At 39.4% G+C, this 22,089-nt stretch overlaps 1 protein-coding gene across 3 annotated transcripts in view; it reads right to left on the reverse strand.

Moving 5' to 3' along the window:
- Positions 1-22,089, reverse strand: part of ARHGAP28 (Rho GTPase activating protein 28) — a 77,816-nt gene that overhangs the window by 45,187 nt on the left and 10,540 nt on the right. Inside the window, exon 1 of one of the 3 annotated variants that reach the window (XM_062570158.1) lies at positions 5,758-5,922. The exons of the other annotated variants lie outside the window; for them this stretch is intronic. The gene's annotated coding sequence lies outside the window, so the exon portion shown is untranslated. Of the gene's footprint in view, positions 1-5,757; positions 5,923-22,089 lie in introns of those variants that run through there. 3 annotated transcript variants of the gene reach the window in all.

Genomic DNA, 22,089 nt, shown 5'->3' on the forward strand with positions numbered 1-22,089 from the left:
GGCGGAGGGGTGTGCTCCCAAGCGTTTCGCCAAAGTTATTTCACAGGCACATTTTCTTATCAGAACAAGTCATGCACCAGCCTCTCTTTCCGTGCCAGTTCTAAATAGTTATGAAAAGTTCAGAGTTAAAGCAGTCAGGATAATTTACATTCTAGAAAACAAATTACCAAAGTAACCCAAAACAGCTAGGCCATATTAATAGAGGTAAATCCTTTTGGCTCTGCTGAAGCCAATGGATATTTTGCTAATATAGTTCATATTTCACCTTCAATTTATAAAAAAAAAAACCCTACATTCGAATACCTTTGAGGAAAACAAAGCACAGCTTACTTCTTTCTTGTTAATTCACTCACATTTTTCAAGGTTAAAATACTAGGGTGTTTCACTCACTTTAAAATTTAATAATAGTTTATTATCTGGTGATCTCTCATTCAGGACATGAATAACTGCATAAATATAACTGTATAAACTTAAAGGAAAAGCTAGATTTAAAAGAAAAGCCAGTACTAGATCTCTATATTAATTTAGAGAATTTTCATTTATAACGTAGCCACATTTGTGAGAAGCGCTTAAGTTGCTGGGTGAATCTAGTACCATTAACATAACTATAAAAGGGGATGGTGAGATGACTGGAGATGTAACCAGAAGAGAGAGTAGAGAAGAGCTGAAGATGGAGAAAGGAAGTTTAAACTTGATGGAGACAAACACAATGGCCAAGGAACAGCAAGCATAAGGGCACAGATCTCCAAAGAACAGACGTTCCCTTTTGCAGAAGAAACAATAGAGCATAAACACCTTCAACAGAGGATTGAAGAGAGAAAGGAAAACACAAGGCATTTGGTTACACTTTGGCTATACACTTCATATTAGGGTGGCATAAAAGATTTTTTAGTAATCCTAAAGACTTGCCTGTGCTTATGCTAAAGGGACAGAAGGAACACCCTCATGAGGATTGTCAAGGTAACACCCTAAACTTCAAGTGGTATTTTTCTAATTTGGGTTTGAATGCGCAATGAATAAAATGACCTTCATATGTAAGAAGCCAAATAAGTCAGTGATGCTTCCAAACCGCTTCTTGGACTCCAGTGAGAGCTGGAACTATTTGACCAAATTACACCTCTTTACAACATCCATAAAAAGGGCAAATAATAGAGTAAGAAAAATCACCTCTTAAATGGGAGTACTGGTATATGGTGTACAGCAGCTTTCCAGTTTCCTTCAGCTTTTTTTTCCTGCTTAGGAGAAGAAAACTTTTAGAGGTTTAGCTCAAATATTTAATCCATAAGCACCCTGAGGGAAGCTGCAGCATGCCAAATATTTCAAAGCTAGCTATGCAAATAGATTGCAGCTCCTGAAGCTCCTAAAGCTATGGGGAATACTAACATTTGCAAAACATGATGTCTTTGTCTGCAGTTCCTGAGTGATGTGAATACTTCTGAATCCTCCCAGTAGCTCTGCTGAAGTTAGCTGAATGATTCTTGTGCATAGGGTTTGCAAGTTCAAATGTCTTAATATTGACATTGGAAGAGTAAGATGCAGCTCCTGGAAATCTCTGAGGAAAACAGACTCTCATTGGAGGGAAATAACCAAGACCCAGAAGACACAAAGAGATGATTTTATCTTAGTTTCAAGCATTTTGACATAGGTGCAAAATGTCTGTGCATGTTCTCCTGGGAAGTAAACTACAGAAACACAGAGCCACTGTAGTAACTACTACATCATGTTTTATCAGTATGGATTTATCACGGCTATTTTGCCAGCCAGTTGCTGATTTGTTCTGGCTTGTTCTAAGCTGTTCTGTGTTTGCACCAGCTCATGCTGGGATAACAAAAAGAGGACTTTGGAGAATTGCCTCCTCAGCTGTGTTGAATACTCCTCAGTTGCAGTTGACAGTCTGAACCTAGATACAAAGACTTTTCATGCTGTGGATGAAGACAGCAGAATCAAGGAGTCCCTAACTACCAAAACAACTCAGCCACCCCCAGTAGCATTTAATGAACTGTTTGGGCAGTGGCTATTTACCTGGGACCATAGAGAGGTGGTCAAATAGGATTATGGAGGAAGGTAAAGTGATATCTCTAAAATCATACAGATATTTTGCCACAGCAAAATACAAGAGATGGTTTCTGGCTTAAAACTCTGGTAGACTATGGATAATAGAAATGCTAACCATGTCCTTCAGAGTTTGACTGAAGTTTTAACTGGGCTTTTTCAACCTGCTACATATTCTTGGCTTGATCTGCTATAAAAAATGATTAGTATTGCTATGCATATGCAGTAAATCATGTTTGAATGATCACAGACTCGTGTCAGATGGGTACAACTAAGCTGTTGTGCTCTCTGTCATCACAAGTACATGTTCCTCTTCTCACTCCTGCCTAGATAACAGCCATGATCCATGATCGGAGGTGAAGATTCACATGGTGTCCCTCTATCTTTTAGTGATCATGTTAGATCTCTCACTATGTAGGCACTATATGAATGGTATGAAGCTGCAGTCCATCCCATGAGGACACTGAATTGCTTATCCATGCCTTTGATATAACACCTTGGCTGAGCTGTGGCAACTCATTCTAGAAGATTTCCAGCCAAGGGCTATATTTATGTCAGTTACAATTGATTCAAAATGCTTCCACCGGATTTTGAGATGGACAAACACATCTTCACATGTTCAGTCCAAAAACTAGACTGCTTTTCTGTAAAGCAGTAGGGGAATAATTGTGCTTGTACCTCAAGTTCCTTCGTCTGAGTTGGTATCCTTGGTTGGTATTCAGCCTATGCTTGAGCCAGTATCTTTTCTGGACTTCCCAGTGACTATGGGTTACGCTTCCAAAAGTAACTAAGGAGGTCAGATACCTAACTCCCATTTCCAGAAACAATTGCTGAATTTGGGAGTGTAAGCCCTATTGACTTGTAGGGAGATTAAGTGCTCCTAAGTGCAAAATCAATTTTGAAAGTGGCACTTAGGCATTTAAGTCTAAAAAGGCACTTTTGAAAATTTAAATCCAGTTTACTGGTACTATCATGTTCATTGTCCTCGGAATTATTCTTTTTCTGTGAGCAGTAAGCTTGCTCAGTTTGCTGGTATTTTCACCACCTAAATTCAAGCCTTATCTTTTAAATTTGCCTTTGATTAACACAGCTGTTATTTATTCTTTTGCTTGGCAGGAGTTTCTGCAAGAGTGCCATAAAGTCAGTCTGTTTGTATTGTATTGTGCTGTTAATCTCTTTTTCCTTTATGAAATACACACACAATATCCTAAGGGGAAGATTACTCTACATATATATGAATTCATACTCATGTATAAATATATATATGAATACATAGCAAAAATCAGAACAAAGAGAAGGAATATTTTAGTAATCTCTTATGAGATTTTTGTGAAAAAGTCTAGATAACACATAGAAAGGAATGTTTCATAAGGCATGAACCAGGGATCAACATTAATCGGTTGTTTAATGGAAGTGTAATTCAGGATAGAAATAGAACAGACTTTATTAAAAGTAGTTGGAATCATTCGGGTAGGAGAAAGATCTGTCAAATAAGAAGCTGATTACGTTCATTTATACATAGTTCACCTCCTAAAGTTTTCCAAAAGAATGCATTTTAAGAGGCTTCCTATTGAAAAGTAATTAAAAGAATTGAAATAAAATTGAATATTGTGTTGCTATGTTCATTTTCAGCAAAATTTGGCCATTATCTTGAAACAGCATCATCAGCAAGTAATTTCTACCTATCTAGAGAGCTCCCCATTTGTTTTCCAAATTAGGAATTTGCAATTGCACTGCCTTAGCACCTAGGAGATCCCGCTGGGCAGAACAGCCATTTCAATTCCCAGACAAGGGCACCTGTCCCATGTCTGACTTCCCTGAGAACAGGAGCAAAACCAGCAATGAGAGATGTCTCAGAATTCTTCCTATTCGTATGGAAAAGAAGTCACAAAATCACAGAAAGCAGTTTGGACAATCATCTAATGTCAATGAGCCTCATTTCCCATCTTGATTGAACACTGCTGGGACTTGTAATGACACTATTTGATGAAGAAAATCTATTAGTGCTAGGAATGTAACTGCCCTGTAGAAATTTTACATCCTGCTGATCTGCTTCCCTCTTCTAAACAAATCAGTCAAGAAAATATACCTAGCAAGAATCAAATCTCCATGGATATTAGCTGCCTGGATTTGCTTTGAGTGAGACTTCATACTTTGACACAGTAAAAAGGAAGTACTTGCTCTTTCATCCTGATCAAAGTCAACTAAAATCTATTATGTACTCATCATATTGGACCATGGTCTTCATGTTGGGCTGCTCTGCAGCATCTGATGCCATTTGAGACTTCCCTTTGATCCCTAGTATAAGCCTTGTGCTGCTTCTACAGAGGGAATAACAGGAGAAAAAAATCCTTGAAAAGTTTTCCACAAGGCAAGGAGTATTATTTCTGTTGATGGTCATGCCCCTGGCTCATGATATTTTATTGCAGGGGAACTTTGGAACCGGAGAGGTTGTGTTGGCCACCGCAGGGTGTGCAAACTGCCCTGGAGTGGAAGCTGCTAAATGAACCTCTTCAAACACTCCCGGTGTTTGTTCTGGATGTGCAGAGATGTCAGCATCACGGCTGCCAGCCAGCACGAGAGAAAGCCCCTGAAACTCTAGCAGAAGGGATGAGACAGTCTGTCTGAATGTGCTGCCTTGCTGGTTTATTGCTTGTATTTGCATTTATTTAAAATACATAAAAAAGCTTTCGATTTCATCAGGATGATGCAGGCATGTGTGGTTCCAGCTCCCTTAAAATTTTCCAGTTTTTGTTAGGTCAACATTTTTTAACTGCTGCTCACCATCAGTCCACTGCTGCCCCTGAATTTTTATGTAGTTACTAAATGTAAGTCCCTTCAGATTGAAACTGTCCATTAGAAAGAGCCTGCGCTACCTGTAAATCCCTGTCTGTCAAGTGTACAGAGTTAAGCTAGATCTGAGCACCACTTGAAAACGTGGATTTGGATAATGTATTTGTGAATGTAAAAGCACTTTTGCTTTTACAAGGCTGATCTGTATGAATGCATCACTTAAATTGTCAGATCTGGCTTTCCTCCCGTGAAATGATATTACTCATTAATTTCCTTCTTCCTTAAAGTTAGGTTTGTGTGTACCACTACTTGTGCAGGTTAAGCTACGGTCAGGTCACTGAGCTGAAATACACATTAATATCAAAAACATGTATGTGACGTCAAAAGGTAAAAGTTGAAAGAGTTGAAATTCTGACACCAAATCAACTGAAGGCAAAAATGGAAAAAAACCTCTAATTAACCTAACCTGAAGCAAAGATTGTGCTCCCTCTAAAAGGTTACTCTAGTGGCATGTATTTTTAAAACAGAGAAAACAGTGAGGGAAAATGTTGTATTATAACAGAGGATTTCCAGAAACCCCACACCTCGTTAACAAAGCCTTGAAAGCTCGTGCTAGTACTCGATTCTTGAGGCGTATTTTTACACTACTTCAACTTGAATGGGCGCAAAGCATGCACATGCCCTTCCTGGGGCTGCTTTCGCTTCCAGCGCGTCCCATTGTTTCCCTGCAGCGGATCATTTTTTGCCCCCTCCGCCCCCCTTTCCTGCCCTGTAAAGCTGGAAAATTCCGCTAGTGATAACTCTGACAGCTTGCTCCCCCTCCTGTCACTCCTTGTTTAAGAAAACAAGAGGGAGGGAAGAGGCTCTGGAAGGCTGAGAAATTACTGATTTAGTAAATTCCGTAAGTCTTACCTCGGAGCAGAACCAAGCCTTGGTGTTATCCTTAAAGGAGTAGGGCAGAGTACTGAAGCCCAGCTTCTTCATGCTCCTAGTGGCTGTAAGTCCTTCCTCAGCCTATGACCACAAACTTGCTTATTCTGGGCGCTATCTGACAGCCTGTGATAGGATATTCTGCCTCTAGTCATGCAAGAGCTGGAGGAACAAAGAGCAGCGGCGCTTCTGGCCCGTGTGGGAAACAGGCTCACACTGCTCCATCACTATTTAAAGAGTAGATGCCTCCAGGATAAATCCTCTTAGTGTGTTCTCCTGTTTGTGTCAGAACTTAAATCTTTTATCCATTTCCGAGGAGGGGAAACAAAAGCGTAATCAGCCCGGGTGCTCTGTCATTCAGAAGAGTCCCTGTGCGTGACTCAGAAAAAGAGTCAGAGCTAATTTATGTGTTTTCTGTTAAAAGGATGTAAGACACTACCCATTAACGTGACTCAAAAAATTACAAATGTCCAGATGTAAATCAATGAGGAGCGCTCTCTGCACGGAAATTGCTGCTCCACCCAGAGCAGAACCACAGTACACAATGCCATCTAGGAAAAGAGAAGCGAGCCAAAGTACAGCTATTAAGAAATCAAATATTTATGGGGAAGCCTTTTTCCTTTTTTCCTAAGAAAGAAGATCAGAGGGACACTTGGATGAATGCTGAAAAGAAGCATGCACCTGGTTTTGTATGAACAGTGGCCCAGAATTAGCTTTCTGCCACGGGATAGATAATGTCTCAGAATTTATGGATGAGTGAGGCTGCAGCTGGGGGAAGACCCATCTCTAGGAAACACATTGTGCAAACAATTCCTTACTGCAGGCTGTGAATGCAGTAGAAGGAGGCTTAAGAAATAACTTTTAAACATGGAGAGCATTTGAAATGATCAAACTTAACTCCTTCCACCAAACCTTTGCCTCCCCCTGGAAGTTCTTAAATTGGTATGTCAAATTCACAGTGTTCCTCTCATCGCTCCTCCAGCCCAAAACATGTGAGGAAAAGCTGACTTTCTGGTTATAAGGTTTTTGATACTCTTCACTTCCTCCAAAGACATAGCTGAAAGCCCTTCACAGGAGTGAAGGGAAAAGAAAGTCTGAAAGTGTTTAATCAAGACTAGCAAAGGTTAAAAAAAAAAAGAAAAAAGGGAAAAGACTTCCTGAATCAGAAACAGCTTTCCTGAATGGTCAGAAAAGGGCAAAAGCAGAAGTGATTTGGTTTTGCGATTCATCTTGAAGTTAAATTTGTTTTATGTTTTAAACTTAATCTAGTCTTTTCTTTTCTTCTGGTGAACTTTTTGGATTACACAAATTCTTAAAAATTTTGAAGACTCTTGAAAACTTTAGATAATTTACCACTGTCTGTAGGCCTGTTTAGGGACCGATAGGTCATGATTTAAAGGATAAACTGCAGGGAAATGTGTGGCTTAGGAGTTTGGTAACGGACTAGGGGACTGCTCATGCTGCAAATGCAGCTGCTGGTGGTAGTGGTGACTATAAACCTCTTGGTGGTTTTTGCTTTGCATGAAATGATATGGGGCTCCCAGTCCATAGACTCCCAGCTAAATATTTCTCTAATCTCAGCTCCTGCAGGCACTCAGAGGACAACTCCAGGCTGAAGAGTGATCTCCCCACACCGTTAAAGGAATGCTCTGTTTTCTCTCTGTTTTTAATTAAGTGATACATTGCTGCCACTTTTACTCTCCCTGATGAAGGAAGGAATTGAAGTAATTTTATATAACTCTGAGCTTTGTATAAACAGTCTAATAAATATACTTTTAGGATTGGCTTTTTCAAAAGTTACTCTGATGGAATTTAAGCTAGTCTTGGTTGCAGTACTTTAGGCTTTCCTAGGAATTAATTTGGTTGCATTTGATGAAGATGCAGCCAGGTTCCCATTGGCAACCCAAGCCCTTTGCAGATAACTGCTTATAGTGGTACACAGAAATGTGGCTGGGAGCAGAAGGGAAGAGGCAGAGCCTGGCTCCGGGTGCTGTCGGCAACTAAAACACTTCCCATGTTTCAGTAGGTGCTGGATCTCCTAGTCTCACCTTAGACACCGAACCGCGAGGTGCAGGTTAGGGCTCTAGTTTGCTGCAAGCTGCTGATTACAGCCAGTGGAAAGAAAGTCATCTCCAAGGAGTTGTTCAGCTCCCCTACAAATGAGATGGCTCCCAGCTGTCCATCACCCACACAGGAATAGGACAGCAAGGGACTCACTGGAGAGCTATTAAATAGGGGAAGTGTCTAAATGACCACTGGGCATTAGATGTAGTTGAAAGTAGGGAACCGTGATCCTCTCTCTGCCTGTTTTTCCTGACTGTTTCTGAACCAGCACAATGCTGAGCCCTAATCACAGCTGTACAATGAAAAATAAACAGTGGTGAACTCGTATACACAGGTGTCTTGCCGAAGCCAGGGGGGATTTGCATGTTACAGAGATCCATCAGCACTGGCATCTTTGCAGATTTATCTTTGATTTTTTTTCTTTTTCATGGTTAGTAGAAAGTCATTTGGTACTGATTCCATACACTGTTTAGACAGAACCAAAAGGATAAAATATTTCAGAAGCAGAAATGGTGAATGTCATATGCCTTATGAATACTAAGATATGGTTTTAAACTATTCTTTTCCTAAAATTAAATACAGAGATACAGAATAGACCTACTATTGACTCCACCTAATGATTGCAAAACTACACAGATTATACTAACAGTAAGATGAATGCTTGAGCTCTTTGCTACATCTGTAAGAAGCAGTAGTAAGCAATAAACTCTGTAAACAATTGAATTTTCAGGGTTTTAGACAAACAAATAATTGAACTAAACTTTCATTTAAAGCTAATCAGAAATAAAACTATTTGCTTTTCTCACAGAAATCCAGAAGAACAGTAATCAGTTTGGTCCTAGAGATTTTTACTGTGTTTTACTTTTTTTTTTTTTCTGTAAGTTAAATCTACAAAAATTAGAAACAAAACATTTCACTTAGAAAATGTTGCAATGAGCAACATTTCATTTTTTTCTGACTTTTGCCTACTTTTTTCCTGGCTCAAAAATGCCCTGTAGATTACTGTGGTTAACCCGATCATACTTTTTTTTTGCTGAAAAATAAATGTTCCTTTTATTTTTGGGCTCAGTTCTAAATGCAGTCTCCTATTTTAACAAGTCAGTGCTGCAGGGGAATTGCTTTAAGGGCTTGACAAACTGATGTCATATGGCAAGCATGAAAATAAAACTACAAGGAAGGAAATGGAAGAATTATTGTTGGATTAATTATTCCACAGAAATGAAACTGGCATTATCATCCTTATGTGGTGGTTTCTTCTGAAACACGACTACTATTTTCAGGGATTCTATATAGATTGATCTATTCCAGCTGTTGCTGAGCAAAAACCAGAGGCTCTTCTCCAGGCAGGATTTTACATTAACAGTGGGATACATTAAGCACACATGCTCCAAATCTGGCATGTTTTTCATCGTAGAAAATGACAATGATGTCCTAAAACTTAATAGGTGATGTATTTTAAAGCAATTGTTTAGATAGAAGATATGGCCAGACAGTCTAGCCCTGACTTCAGCTCCTCAAATGCCATGAAAGATTAAACCTTCTGTTAGGAGATTTCTGAAGATCTGTTTCTTCTATCTGGACTTTGACAGGGAATTTGTGAAATTTCTTACCTATAATTATGATCAATCAAGATTTAATTGTGGTCTTAGCTCTGCATAGGAGACTATTAATTTACATATTAGGAATTTTTCAAAAGAAACTATTTAATCTTGGGACTATTTAAACATAAAACCAGCCAGGCAAGTGAAGCAAGTTTATAAAGAGTAGGACAAGAGAAGGACTGCAGAATGTGCTGTGCCAACATATGAAAACCTGTGGAAAAGAAAAATCCTCACAGTGCCTCACAGCGTAGGAACAGTTTTGTTTTGCAACGCCACTGTGCTTCACAGGAGGCCTGCTGCCGGCCCACGTAGCTGAATTTCTTAAATAAGCTGACACGGCACTCTTTATCTAGAGTAAAGCACAGTGTTAGCTAAGAAGGTCACCTTGACAAATGAACTTGCCTGGTGGAAAAAAACCTCCTCTACGAGTAAATTAACAGGAAGGAATTGAGCTTGTTTTCCAGTGCCCATTACAAGGGCCACAGACTAGGGCCATATGTACACTGGAAACAGTACATTGAGCCATGTAAGTGGAGAGTCATTTTTTGTGCTGAATTTAAAAACACTTTTTTTTTTTTTTCCTTCTTCCAGGTGGCTCTCTGATCTTTGCAAAAAGAGCATTTTGTACTTTAATTTTCAGTCAGCTGGTGACTTTCCCATTAGAACACTACAAAAAAAGCCTATTTTTCTGCTTGCATTAAACCAAATCATACCTAAACTGTGAATTATCCTAATTCCAAGGATTTACAGTACAACTCCCAAGGGAAGCCAGCTACTATCTCTCAGAGCCATAATTTCTTTTAAAGCTAAACAGAAACAACAGAAGGCCAAGAGGAAAAAGACGATGATCTGATGGAAGAGTTGCTGAGTGAGGAGGAAATGAGTAAGAAACTCTATCACTCACATGGAAAGAAGATGAAGAAAATCATTACTTGCCAGTATTTCTGAATTTTAATATATTTTCACTAGCAAAGAGGACCTGAGCTGTTAGCCTCACAGGTGGTTCCAGCACTACCATTTCCTAATTTCACCAGGACCGATTTCTGGCTTTCACTCCTTGGTAACGACAGTCTAACCATAGTCACAGCTTGGATCAGGTATGACCCTGAAGAAGTCTTTGTAGATACAATTTGAATCACCACTGAAAAGCAGTGAAATTCTGATCCTTAAGAAAGTCCTCTTTTTCACTGATCCTTCTCCATTTTTTTTTTAATTCAAAACCATCCTAGTCTTTTTCCTACTCCTTCTCTCTGATGTTGCTCCATGCCTTTGGTACACAAACAATAGAGCGAGGATTGTAGCAGTCAAAAATGACTGTCTCCCTGCCTTTTCCAGAAAAAGATAATATTCATAACATATCTGGGCTGAGGGTTCAAAGATTATTATAAGGAGTATAGAAAACCCAGAATGGATGACATCAAATGCTGAAGCATTACTGCAGTTTCAGTAAAAACAGAAGAACTTGGTCTAAATCCAAATAAAGCCAAGCAACGGCTGAAAGTCTTGGCTTACTGGTGGCTAAATGTAAGACATTTGTTCCCCCTCTTTCCTTAGATGTTAACTAAACGCTGCTAAACTAACTACAGCTAAATCATTGCAATGTATCAAAGATATTTTTACATTAACAGATGTGCTTCGCTAGTGAGACATAAAAGTAACTATAACTGTGCCAAATTCATATTTGGCCAGTAATCATTATTTTAAGAACAGGGGTGAGTTTCTGGTTAGTTTCTAATGGTCTATCAATCAATTTACTTTTCCTTAAAGATGAGGATTTAATTTGAACAAAATATCTTACTAGTTTTATCCATTAGGTAATGCTGACTTAATCAGCACTGTGTTTGCATAATGCTTGAGGGGGGCTGTAAATCATGAAGTGTGTTCCACTGCAGTAACTTTTTAAGATGTCATTAGCGAAATAGGCATTACATCTGAAAATTCTATCAGATATAAAGAGATAAAAGAAAATATAAATTTTTAGTTTCTCTATGCAGTTATGGCTTCGAAAAAGCTCATAATTACAAGTTCAGTCACTGCAGTTCACTTCTTTAAATAGAAACATATATAAAGCAAAGACATGTCACTTCAAATTACCATGTATAACATAAAAATTAGGTTAGTCTAAAATTTTATTAATCATTTGACATGAAAGTAGACCTGGGCTTGGCAGTCAGGCAGAACTTTAGAGGCCTGTCTTGGACAACACAGCAAAAGGGGGGCAGGAGAAAGGAAAAATTTATTAGCAAATGTCTAATATGAAACATGCAAAGGAAGAAATCCATGTTAACCACTCCACTGTGAACCCACAGACACTTCAGAATGAAAAATAAAATATGCAAAATTAGAAAACATTAGCATGAAATTTAAAAATAATTAAAAATAAAAAATACAACCCCTGTAGAAAGTAAATGCAATAGTATTATTTACTATAGCTACCAGAAGTCAATGCCATTAAGAAGATGACACAAACTGAGGCCATGGATCTCCCCGTCACACTTCTTATGCTGTCTTTGTACCTCCTAAAATCCAGAGACCATAGTGTTTCATAGTCCACAGACAGTGTAGCCAAAATCAGAGGAGTGCCAACCGAAAAAAACAGTACCTTTACTATCACTAGCAAAAGTGGCGTTTTACCCTTACTTGTGCGGGCCTGGAGGCTGCAGTAGCTGCAGGGTAGTGGAGACTCAGGCCCCTCAAATACACTTTTATCTGTAACTTCCAATGGCAAATGGACATACGCCTTTTCAAACACACATTCTCGTAGGCTAGCCCCAGATTCCTGCATGCTTTCAAGGTTTTTGTTAAGATTTACAAACCTCTAGCTCCAGTATCAGTATCCAAATGAGATACGGGCAGGTCCACAATTTCCTTTGATTATAACACGCAGAGGACCACTATTTCAGGGCTGGCAGTCACCTGTCATTTTAGGCTTTTCATTCCTCAAAGTGCACGAACCCAGCTGGGAGGCCTGAGGAAAGCAGCCCTGTGACACTGTTGCAGATGTCGTGTAGTCCTGCTATCTCTACGACTATCTCAAAGTTATTTCCTCTTGCAACATTCTCCCTTGTATCAAAACACTTCAACTCCCTATTGTTCACGTAGGGGTTTTTAACAACCGAAGTACCGGCAGTTTCACAACCGGAGCTTTCTGGGCTTCGGCAAGTCAGAAAAACGCACTGGGTGTTATTTCCAGAAAATGCTGGGTCAGAGAGAGGGAAAGTTTAAGAGCTACATTAAGAGGCCATGTCTCAAAAAGGCATTCCTGGCCACGCTTTCCAAATTACAGCGACGGCCTCCTTTACCAGCCGTCATATTTGTCGGCATTGCAGTGCTCTTCACCATGCCATAGTGCTCCTCAGATGCTACCACGCACACGTGCTCCACATAGTCCCAGTTCTTATTCTTCTGCAGATTCATATGGTTTGAGAGGGCAACTCAACTGTCTTCCAGGACATGTATCAGTAACTTGGTGATTGGTTACAGTGGATGTGAACAAAGAGGCATCTCAAAACCTGCGCTAGGAGACAGTGAAGTCCAACACCACCACCCACAAAGGTTTGGTGCAAGCACTTTGCAATGAAGATCCCCTTGTTCCCAGAGCCCCTCGCGCAGCACGTGGCGATGGAGGGTGGGCGAGTGGCAGCCTGGCGCAAGGAGAGTGAACACAGTGAAAAAAAGAAAGAAATCATGTTCTTAAAACTGGAAATGTGGAAACTGAGCAGGCTGCAGGGCTCCTTCTACTATCTTGGCCAAATTCCAGTGGACATAGACGGCTGCTGCCTGTTTATACTACTCCGAAATTCAGTCTGTTGCTTACGTCACCTCTGTTCACTGCGTTTGTTTCTGTGTGCTGTGAAGGCGATGTTATTGTCATTATTATTATTGAGTACTGGAGGGCTAAGCCAGAAATAAAAGCCTCCTGAGTGCTGCGTTTTATACCATATTCACTGAATGATGGTCTTTACCATAAAGAGCTTACGGCCCACCTGTGAAAATGCAGGGGGCTGTGCCCCCTGGCTGTATCTTGACTGCTCTTTAGGCATAGAATGTCATTTTGTACTCCTAAGATAGCTACATTTCTGAGATGGAAGTGCTTCATTCTGTACATAAATGCAAAAAGTGAGCGATATAGCATGAACGTAACAAAAACAACAAACTGCCAAAATGTCTTTCCCATATTTATCAACACAACAATTTTAAAGCTACTATTCCTGCTAGACATTTAGTTAGTGCTCTGATCCTGTCAATAATTTTTTCTAGCCATGGAGGTTATGGACATATGTGTGGACACACAAGGCTTTAATCTAATCAGTGATTCAGGACCCTACTTTGTCCTGCCTAGCCCATAGGCCAATTTAATTTTATAACTGAGGAAAAGAGGTGGAGTGGAAAAAAAGAAAATGATTTCTTGCTTTATTATATTATATTTATTATGTTGTATGTTTTTCTAGCAGGCTTAGAAAGTTTAGCAGCTGTTTGAAGATGGTCAGAGGTTTGCAATCCTGATAAAATTTTGTTGTGGGGGAAGTGGAGAGTGAGTAGCATCCAGGTAAGGTGCTGTTACTGGTGAGTGCTATGCCTCTTAGCTGACTGCAGTTTTCCATATGGCTGATGTTGTGGATGTCTGCAGGTACGTATCACCAGATACATGTGCTGTTCATGACTAATACAGACCCACGCACACATATATATATGGACTCCCAAACATGTGAAGAACAGGGAGAGACTGTACCATGGAGGAGGTGCACATTTCAAGGGTTTTAAAGAGCTGAGTAATGATCAGCTCACAGGGGAATTATGCAGGCATCAGTGCCTAACTGTGAAACTGAAACTCTGAACAGCTTTGCCATGACAGCAAAAAGTTTCTGGCTCTGTCATTCCTTTCCAATTATAATCTTCAGACTGACTACAGATCTGGTCATACAATTTGAAAATTTGTTTAGGAACTGTACATTATGGCTACTCTTTGCTAAGATGCTCTGTTACTGCAGAAAAAGGAAAGCTAAGTACACAAAAAGCACAAATCTTGCTCACAGCCATGTTCAGAGTGACAGAACTGTAGCTCTTCTTGCAGTGGACACTGTCAAGCACACCACGAGTTCCCATTCGTCTGGTTTTCTAGGGATTTTTTTCAATCTATTTAATAGACAATTGCCCCTTTGGAATATATGCTGACAATACTTGAGATTTTATTACATTCTTTCCTATCTTCTCTATAGCTGCAGATTACTAAGTTTTTATGTTTCACAGACTGAATGAAAGCAGTTTTAAATAACTTGGTAGGACCTCACTTCAGGCTAAAATATTGTCCTCTCTGGAATCTGTACTGGAAGTAACTCAGAAGGCAGGACGCAACATTTTATCTAGCAGCCTGGGTAAACTAATGGCTTAGCCCTACTCAGCACTGACTATTCAGAACAAAATATCAAAAAAAAAAAAAAAAAAAAAAAAAAAAAAAAAAAGAGAGAGAGAGAGAGAAAGGAGGAGCGGTAGAAGGAAAATCTGTCAGAAGTGCAAGGGCAACTGAAAAGAATTTTTCTATAAACCAGAAAAATGAAACAAGGGCTGTGAGGTGCTGAGCACTTTGGCCACGCTCCAGTAAAGCACTTAACATTAAACATGCTTTGGAGAGTGCCATAGAAAACAGCCTGAGTACTAAGTACCCTGCAGGATCAAGCTCCAAATGGGAACCAGACATAAACCAGATGGTATTATGTTAACTCTGCCATATTAATAAGCTCTTTGGTTTGCATATCAACATCTCTCTCTCTCTCTCTTTCTCTTATTTTCCACTTATTGCTCTCCCCCTTCTACAAAACATTCCTTATTTTCACTGGGAGAAGAGAGGAAAAAGTACAGAAAATTTCCTAAGTCACCGTTCACAAGCAGGGGGTTAAAGCACCAACTTGGAAACTGCTGCTTAATTTTAATGCAGCTCCAAGTAAACTAGCATTGCTCAGACAGGGACAGGAGTTCAGAGGAGTTCAGGAGTTCAGAGTTGCTAGTGAAGGAATTAAAATGCTGACCCTGTATTCCAGTGAGTTCCCAAACTGTATGTTGTGTGTAACAAGTATGCAACTGCCTTTGAGAACACTGGCGCATCTATCAGAGTTACTCCAAAGACCTGTATTTTGTGGCAGGAGCGCAGTTAGTATGGCTGAGTAAGTGCAACAGGAGAGGGATCCCTGTTCATAAACTGTGTTCAAACAACCAAAATGAGACTCCTGACATCCTGTGCTCATCTCTTGCATATCTGCTGAGGTCACTTGCCAGACAGCAGGGGAAGAAACTAAAACACTCATTGCCATTTTGTTTTTTTAAACAAGCTCCTGATTTTTCACTTCTTCCTTTCCACACAATTACAGCTATCTCCAGAGCTTCCTCAAAACCATGATTTGTGCAGATGCAGACTTTCCAACGAACGTTTTTGAACCTCAGAGCTGCCTGCCTGGCAGCCCGCACAGCTGCAGCCCCCTCGCCGCGCGGGGCAGGCAGCGCTTGCTGCCGAGTCGGGGTGCGCTCCCAGGGCTTCGGCACTGAGCACTGCCAGGCAGAGCCGTCCTGGCTCAACACTGAGCCTCCCGGCCCCGATAATGTCACCTCGGGCAGGTCTCTCATGTCTCCACATGGGCTAAGGGTACTTCTTCCACTTAATGTCTGCTTCTGCCAGAGTGCTGCAAGCATGTGAGTTTGCAGAGAGAATTCTAAGGAAGTTTCTGCAATCATTTTAGCATTCATGCAAGGGGAAACGGGACTGGCAAAGGCTCCTAGCCTTTCCTTTCCGGGCTGCAGCGCTCTGCTCCTGGCCTTGGACAGAACTCTTAAATGAACATCGCACATGTTCTGAAACCTCTTTCTTTCTGCAAAGCGCTCATACTGCAGCTCCCGCACTGATAAATGATTACGCCAGTCAAACAACCGATGTAAATTAGACAACATTCGAGGATGATGTAAAATAAGCATTTTAGGGAGGATGCCTGATGCTGTTTTGTTATTCAAGAAGTTGACAGTAAGTACCATGGCCCAGAACTTTTGAAATATATTGTTACAATAATGTGTTGCAGACAAAAAAAAGGGGGGGGGGTGGGAAGGAACTAATAATGCCCCTTTTCCTCATACCTGTGTATCGCCAAAGAAAATTACTTTCTGAAGTGCAGTTACTGAGTTCTTTTGGTTGAGTAGAAAGATTTTCAGGTGCATCTCTTCTGAAGTGCTTAAACAAACAATGTTGTTACTATCACTGGAAACATTCCTATGGGACAGCTAAGTCACATTAGCTATCGTCATGTGAACGGTTAGACCATGACAAATGTGGCATAATTCAAAGTCAGTCTGCCATGAAAGAGGCATAACCTTGGTTAAGTTACTTTTTATTTTCTGCAGGTGAAGGGCAGGCCTGTGGACAGTTACAGAAGCCCACATTGTAAGTAGTAGCTTGTTAAACCACTGTGACTTGGTTCTGTGTCTGATTTCTACTGGACTAGGAGGAAATAAAATTAGTCTGAAGATACAGTGGCCACTGGAGAGCACCTGTGGACTTGGTGGGAGCCCATCAATAATTTTTGATAAAAGAAGGAACAAACTGAAACTAAGCCATTTTCTGTTCGTGAGCCTGTTCCTGTAAATTTCCCTCCAGAGAACCCTGACACAAATGCAGTTGTCACAGCTCCAGGAGATACACAAGCCTGCAGGCAGCCATTTCATCTATTTTTCCTGCACTTTCTGTGAAAACTTCTGCCATAGGCAGAGCTACAGTTCTGAACACTGCCAGGAAAACTTTTCTGGCTCCATTTTAACTCTTTGAGCCTATGATCGTAGCTGGGAGACGGAAGGACTGGAAGGACCCCAAAACACACTCTAGCATGTCCTGCAGCCAAGCCTAGATCTGACATGAGTGTGTCCTCCACAAACATTAGGACAAGACAGTTAATTCCCCCAGGTGTCCATCCATGACAAAAGCTCCATTTAACCCAATATGAGACAGAATATGAACAAATAATGAATAAATAAATCATCAGGACCAGCAAACATTGCAGGAAGTACAGAACAAATGCGATCAAGAATAAATTTATGATGAATTTGTTTCCAGTGTAAATTAAAACACCACAGCAACTCAGAGGTGCCACAAAATTTCTCTCATTACTTACCATGTCACTAAGGTTAAAAACAACCCAGCCACCAAAAGGTGCTCAAGGTGCTTAGAAATAAAGCAAGTTGGAAAACTTTCTACAGTAACATATAAATTAAGAATTTCCACCCAAAATATTATCTGATTTTTTTTTATGCAAAATAAACTAATTTCATTTTTGTTAGGTAAACATTGGATCATAGCATGAGATCATTGCTAACCAAGAAGCTGCTCTCTTATCATAACTTCTACGGAAGCAGGACTTTTCGATCTGTGTATAGTATAGCATAATAGTCAGAACTCAAATATGATGTAATATATAATTTGAATCATTTGACCCTAAATATTTAAATGGTTATATTGAAGAAACATACAGACTTGATCTTTCAAAAAAGGTTCTCCTATCAAACCTGGCATATGTAAAGCATATTTTCCTACGTTTTCTCTATTGAAGTGCCTGGTGACATCAGTGTGTTTTAGTAGTCATTTGACTAGGTCTCTGAGTAACTATTTTGATCTCAATACAAAATCAGCATTTAGTATTCTAGTCACAAACTTCCTTTTCCACAAAATCTGATCACAGAACTTTTCAACAACTTTGATTTCAACAAGTACATGATCAAATCAGTAATTTAAATAAAGCACCACATCAAAACTAATTGTTGAAGTTGAGATTCATTTAAGATAAGCTTCAACTAAAGAAATTCATAGGAATTTTTGTCTACTTTCATAATATGTTTTCCATCTATCCTTCACTTCACTACTTGGTAATGGAAGAGTATATCTGTTCAGTAAGATCTCTTCCAATGCTGTCAAACATGTCTCACTCTCAAAGATTAAGTAGCCAAATTTGTCTTGATTGGGTTGTTATAAAAGTAGATTTTAGGTACATTTTCTGTTTTACATATGTATTTCCTATTATTTCATTAACTAATAGCTACTGTATCCTCAAGTTTTCTCTTGAGTTCTTTTAGATTCATTTAATGATCACAAGATTCTTTGGTTAGATTTATAATTGGCTGTTGTGTTAATTTATTTTATCTTAATTTAAGCTACACACACAGAAAATACTATACAGCGGGATCAGTCTCCACCAATCTTATTGTCTTTGGAACCAAACAACTACATTTCCATTCATTTGAACTGGTGTCTATGATAAGAATCAGTTCAACAATTCAACCCTAGAAGATACATCAACTACAAACACTGAAATAATTTCTCACTCTCAAAATCTATACAATTTACTGCAATCCCCCCCCCACCACCACCAAAAACAAACTCCCAGCAACTCATCAAAAGTCAATAGTGCCATTAAAACATAGAGAAGATCATGGGCAGAGAAAAAAAAAATCCCACAGCTTGGTACTTACAGAATATCTTAAAATCTAGCCACTTCTTTCCAGCTGCCGGACGGAGGATAGCTGTGTATGAGGCAGAGATAGTCTAAATCTGAAACAATACATCCTTTGTTACCTGCTTACATACCTATTTGAAGCCTGCTAAAGGGCAAACTTCTGAGCAGCTATATAACAACAAAATAACACGAAGGAAAAACACATACATAATTTTCATCAGCTCTTTTGCTTTTTGTACAGCAATTCCCATGAATATCGCAGTTCAGAATATTTTTTGCTGTTAGTTTTGGGCTTTTATGGCTGCTTGCAGATCCACATCATTGTATTTGATTTCAGTTAATCAAGCATACAAATGAACAGGAATGCAGACACACAGCACCGTAAAAAACACAGAAGGAAGTTTTTTCAAACAAAATCCCTTTATTAGGTAGTGGTTCCAGTGATGCAATCAGAATAGGAAGGAAAGTATGTGTTGCTTCATTGTTTTGTTTGGATTTTGGGGTCCAATGCTAACATGTGATAATATTTCCATTTGTAAGTATATTTCTCTGAGGGCAATCCAAAAAAGTGTCTATGATGAATCTAATAGGAAAAAAAATCCCATTGAACTCACTAACTTTTTCCATTATGAATGACCATTACAGAATTGCCCCCACTCAATTCTTTCCCATGTAGTTCAGCAAGTCTGGCTAAAGTATTGTTTTGTATCCAAGTCCTATAAATGCATAAAGTGGATTCAACAAAAACGTAATTAAAGCGAACTTTAATAATGTAATCATACCTATTATGAATTTAGGAAATTTCAAGAAAAGGGGAAAATGGAATGAATACTATAAATAATCAAAGAGAAGCATTGCAATGTATATGAAGGACATAGAGTTAGTTGCAGCAATATTGATGTAGTACATTTAGATCTTTAGAGACAAGCTCAAAGCCTACTGTAGCCAAGAGGAGTTTTGGATCTGGCCTTAAATATTGTGTCAATTACTTTTGTAATCCAAAGATTAAACTCTCTATAAACTCCTCAGTTCAAGAGTTAAAACAAACCTGCCTTCTCTGCAGACATGAATTAACAGATCTGCTGATCACACTACGTAATTCTAAACAGGATTTTCCAGGTGACGTGCTGAGCACTATATCTTCTCTTGGGCTTTAGGTGGTATGGTTTAAATGTGGGAAAGGCCAGTGGTGGCAGAAATGTTAGTTTAAACAAACTGCATTTTCCCTCATATCTCCCAACAATAAAATGCACAGCAGCATTCGGGCAAAGTGAGCAAACTCTTTTTCTCATGTGTAAAATTGATTTTGGAGATGAGATGAAGAAGCAGCCCCTCCTCCCCTTCTATGAGCCTACACTACTCCTCTCAGCGCATGAAAGTATGCGTTGTTCATTGTTTATCCTTGCGACCCCCTCACTGTTTTCAGATTATCTTCAGACGATGCTGAGTTTGATCTATTTTAACCTCATTACTCATTTTATAGGTTGCCGCAAATGATGGAAAAGTGGTATTAAGAGATTTTAAATAAATGTAGCATCGCAGAATAAGCACAGAAAAATAAATACTGAGATTAACTTCAACTATACTGGTTTACTTAAGTATATTGACGTCAATGAATGTTGTAAGGCCCTGTGAGAATGTCTAAAGAAAATCCACCATAAATACACATTAGTCTTTACATATTCTGTAAAGATATCAGAAAAACTCTCTCTACTATTCCTTGCTCTGTTTCTGGTACCTGATACAAATTGCTTCAGATAATTTCAAAGATGAATCCAATCTTAAATTTAAATCTGTTTAAAGTCTGCAAAGATTGCCTGTCCAATGTTATTGATACTGTTACATCCAGTAAAGTTGTGGTGTGGGCTGTGGTTATCTGCAGGCTTTAGGATAGCCCCATAAATATGTATTGTTTCAGAGTTTGATGCATTTCTATTAAGACAGAGAAATCCATCCCTTTTGGGTCGGATAAAAAGTAAAATCTATCCCAGTGATGGAAACTCATCACTGATAATCTCAGAGGAGGTAACTTAATCTAACCATCCACTCCACTGATACAATGAGGAATGCACTTTGTCAGCCTTTGAGGGTTTAACTGCAGCTGGCTGGCTTTGAGGCGGTCTCAGAAACCAATCCGTTCTTAGCAACAGCAGCGCCTTCACAGAATCACAGACATACTTTCAGCAGATATACCCAGCTAACTGCTGAATGATGTTTTTCCACCCACTTACGCAGTGATCAGTGTCTTTTTCAACATTACTGCTGCCCTGGATCAATGCCATCAAATGATTCAGAAACTAAAGACTGAACTGACAGCTCAAGAATAAAGGTTATGAACCTTATTTATGGTGTTTGAACATCATAGCTCTGTTTAGCCTCTGAAAATCATCATATTCCTGATCCAGTTGATGAAATTTTATTAGAAAAGACATTCTAACTGACGGCCAGATGCTGACTAGTCTATATGTTGTGAGAGTATTTAAGAAATTAAAGACATTTTAAGGCTAGGAAATTCAGAACTTTAGTCTTCACAAGGGTTAGTTAAATTGGGGGGGGGGGGGAAATCTAACCTAAGAAAAATTTAAAATTTTCTCTATCAGGACTAATTCTGGCTCTCTGCTGCATCCTTGGCCCTTCTGTTGGAGCCTGCATGGATTCAGATGCTGGATTCTACCTTCATGATATTGTCAATAAGTGTTGCTAACTGAATATCACGGGCACCAAGTCCTTTTTTCATGGATTTTGCTCGGGTAGGTATCTGATTTGCAGAAATGAATGAAATATTCTGTTAAAGTTCAAGTAAGTTAGATAAAGTTTCTCCTCTAGCTTGTAAAATATTTGAGAAAAAATGCAGCACAGCTTTTCACCTATTTACTTTGTAGTTCTAGTCCTGAAAATAGCCAGCCTAACCTATTAATCAGCAGAGTTGGCCTGCTAAGAAAAACATACCCTTTTTTTCTTATCAGCCGTGAAGCATGAGTCTAAACACTTTGAATTCCAGCCTTCAAGATTCCACCTAAAAACATGTCAGCAGACTGGATCCCCCCCAGTTCAAAAGTCTTATAGCTGTGGTAATGCGGCTCTGGGTCTGCTTACTGGCTTAGGCAAAATGCTTTTCTAACATAGCTCCACAGCTCCTGGGCACAGGCAAAGAGAGTCTGGATTTG

Source organism: Rhea pennata, chromosome 2 (assembly GCF_028389875.1).
Source record: "Rhea pennata isolate bPtePen1 chromosome 2, bPtePen1.pri, whole genome shotgun sequence".
NCBI classification, from domain to species: domain Eukaryota; kingdom Metazoa; phylum Chordata; class Aves; order Rheiformes; family Rheidae; genus Rhea; species Rhea pennata.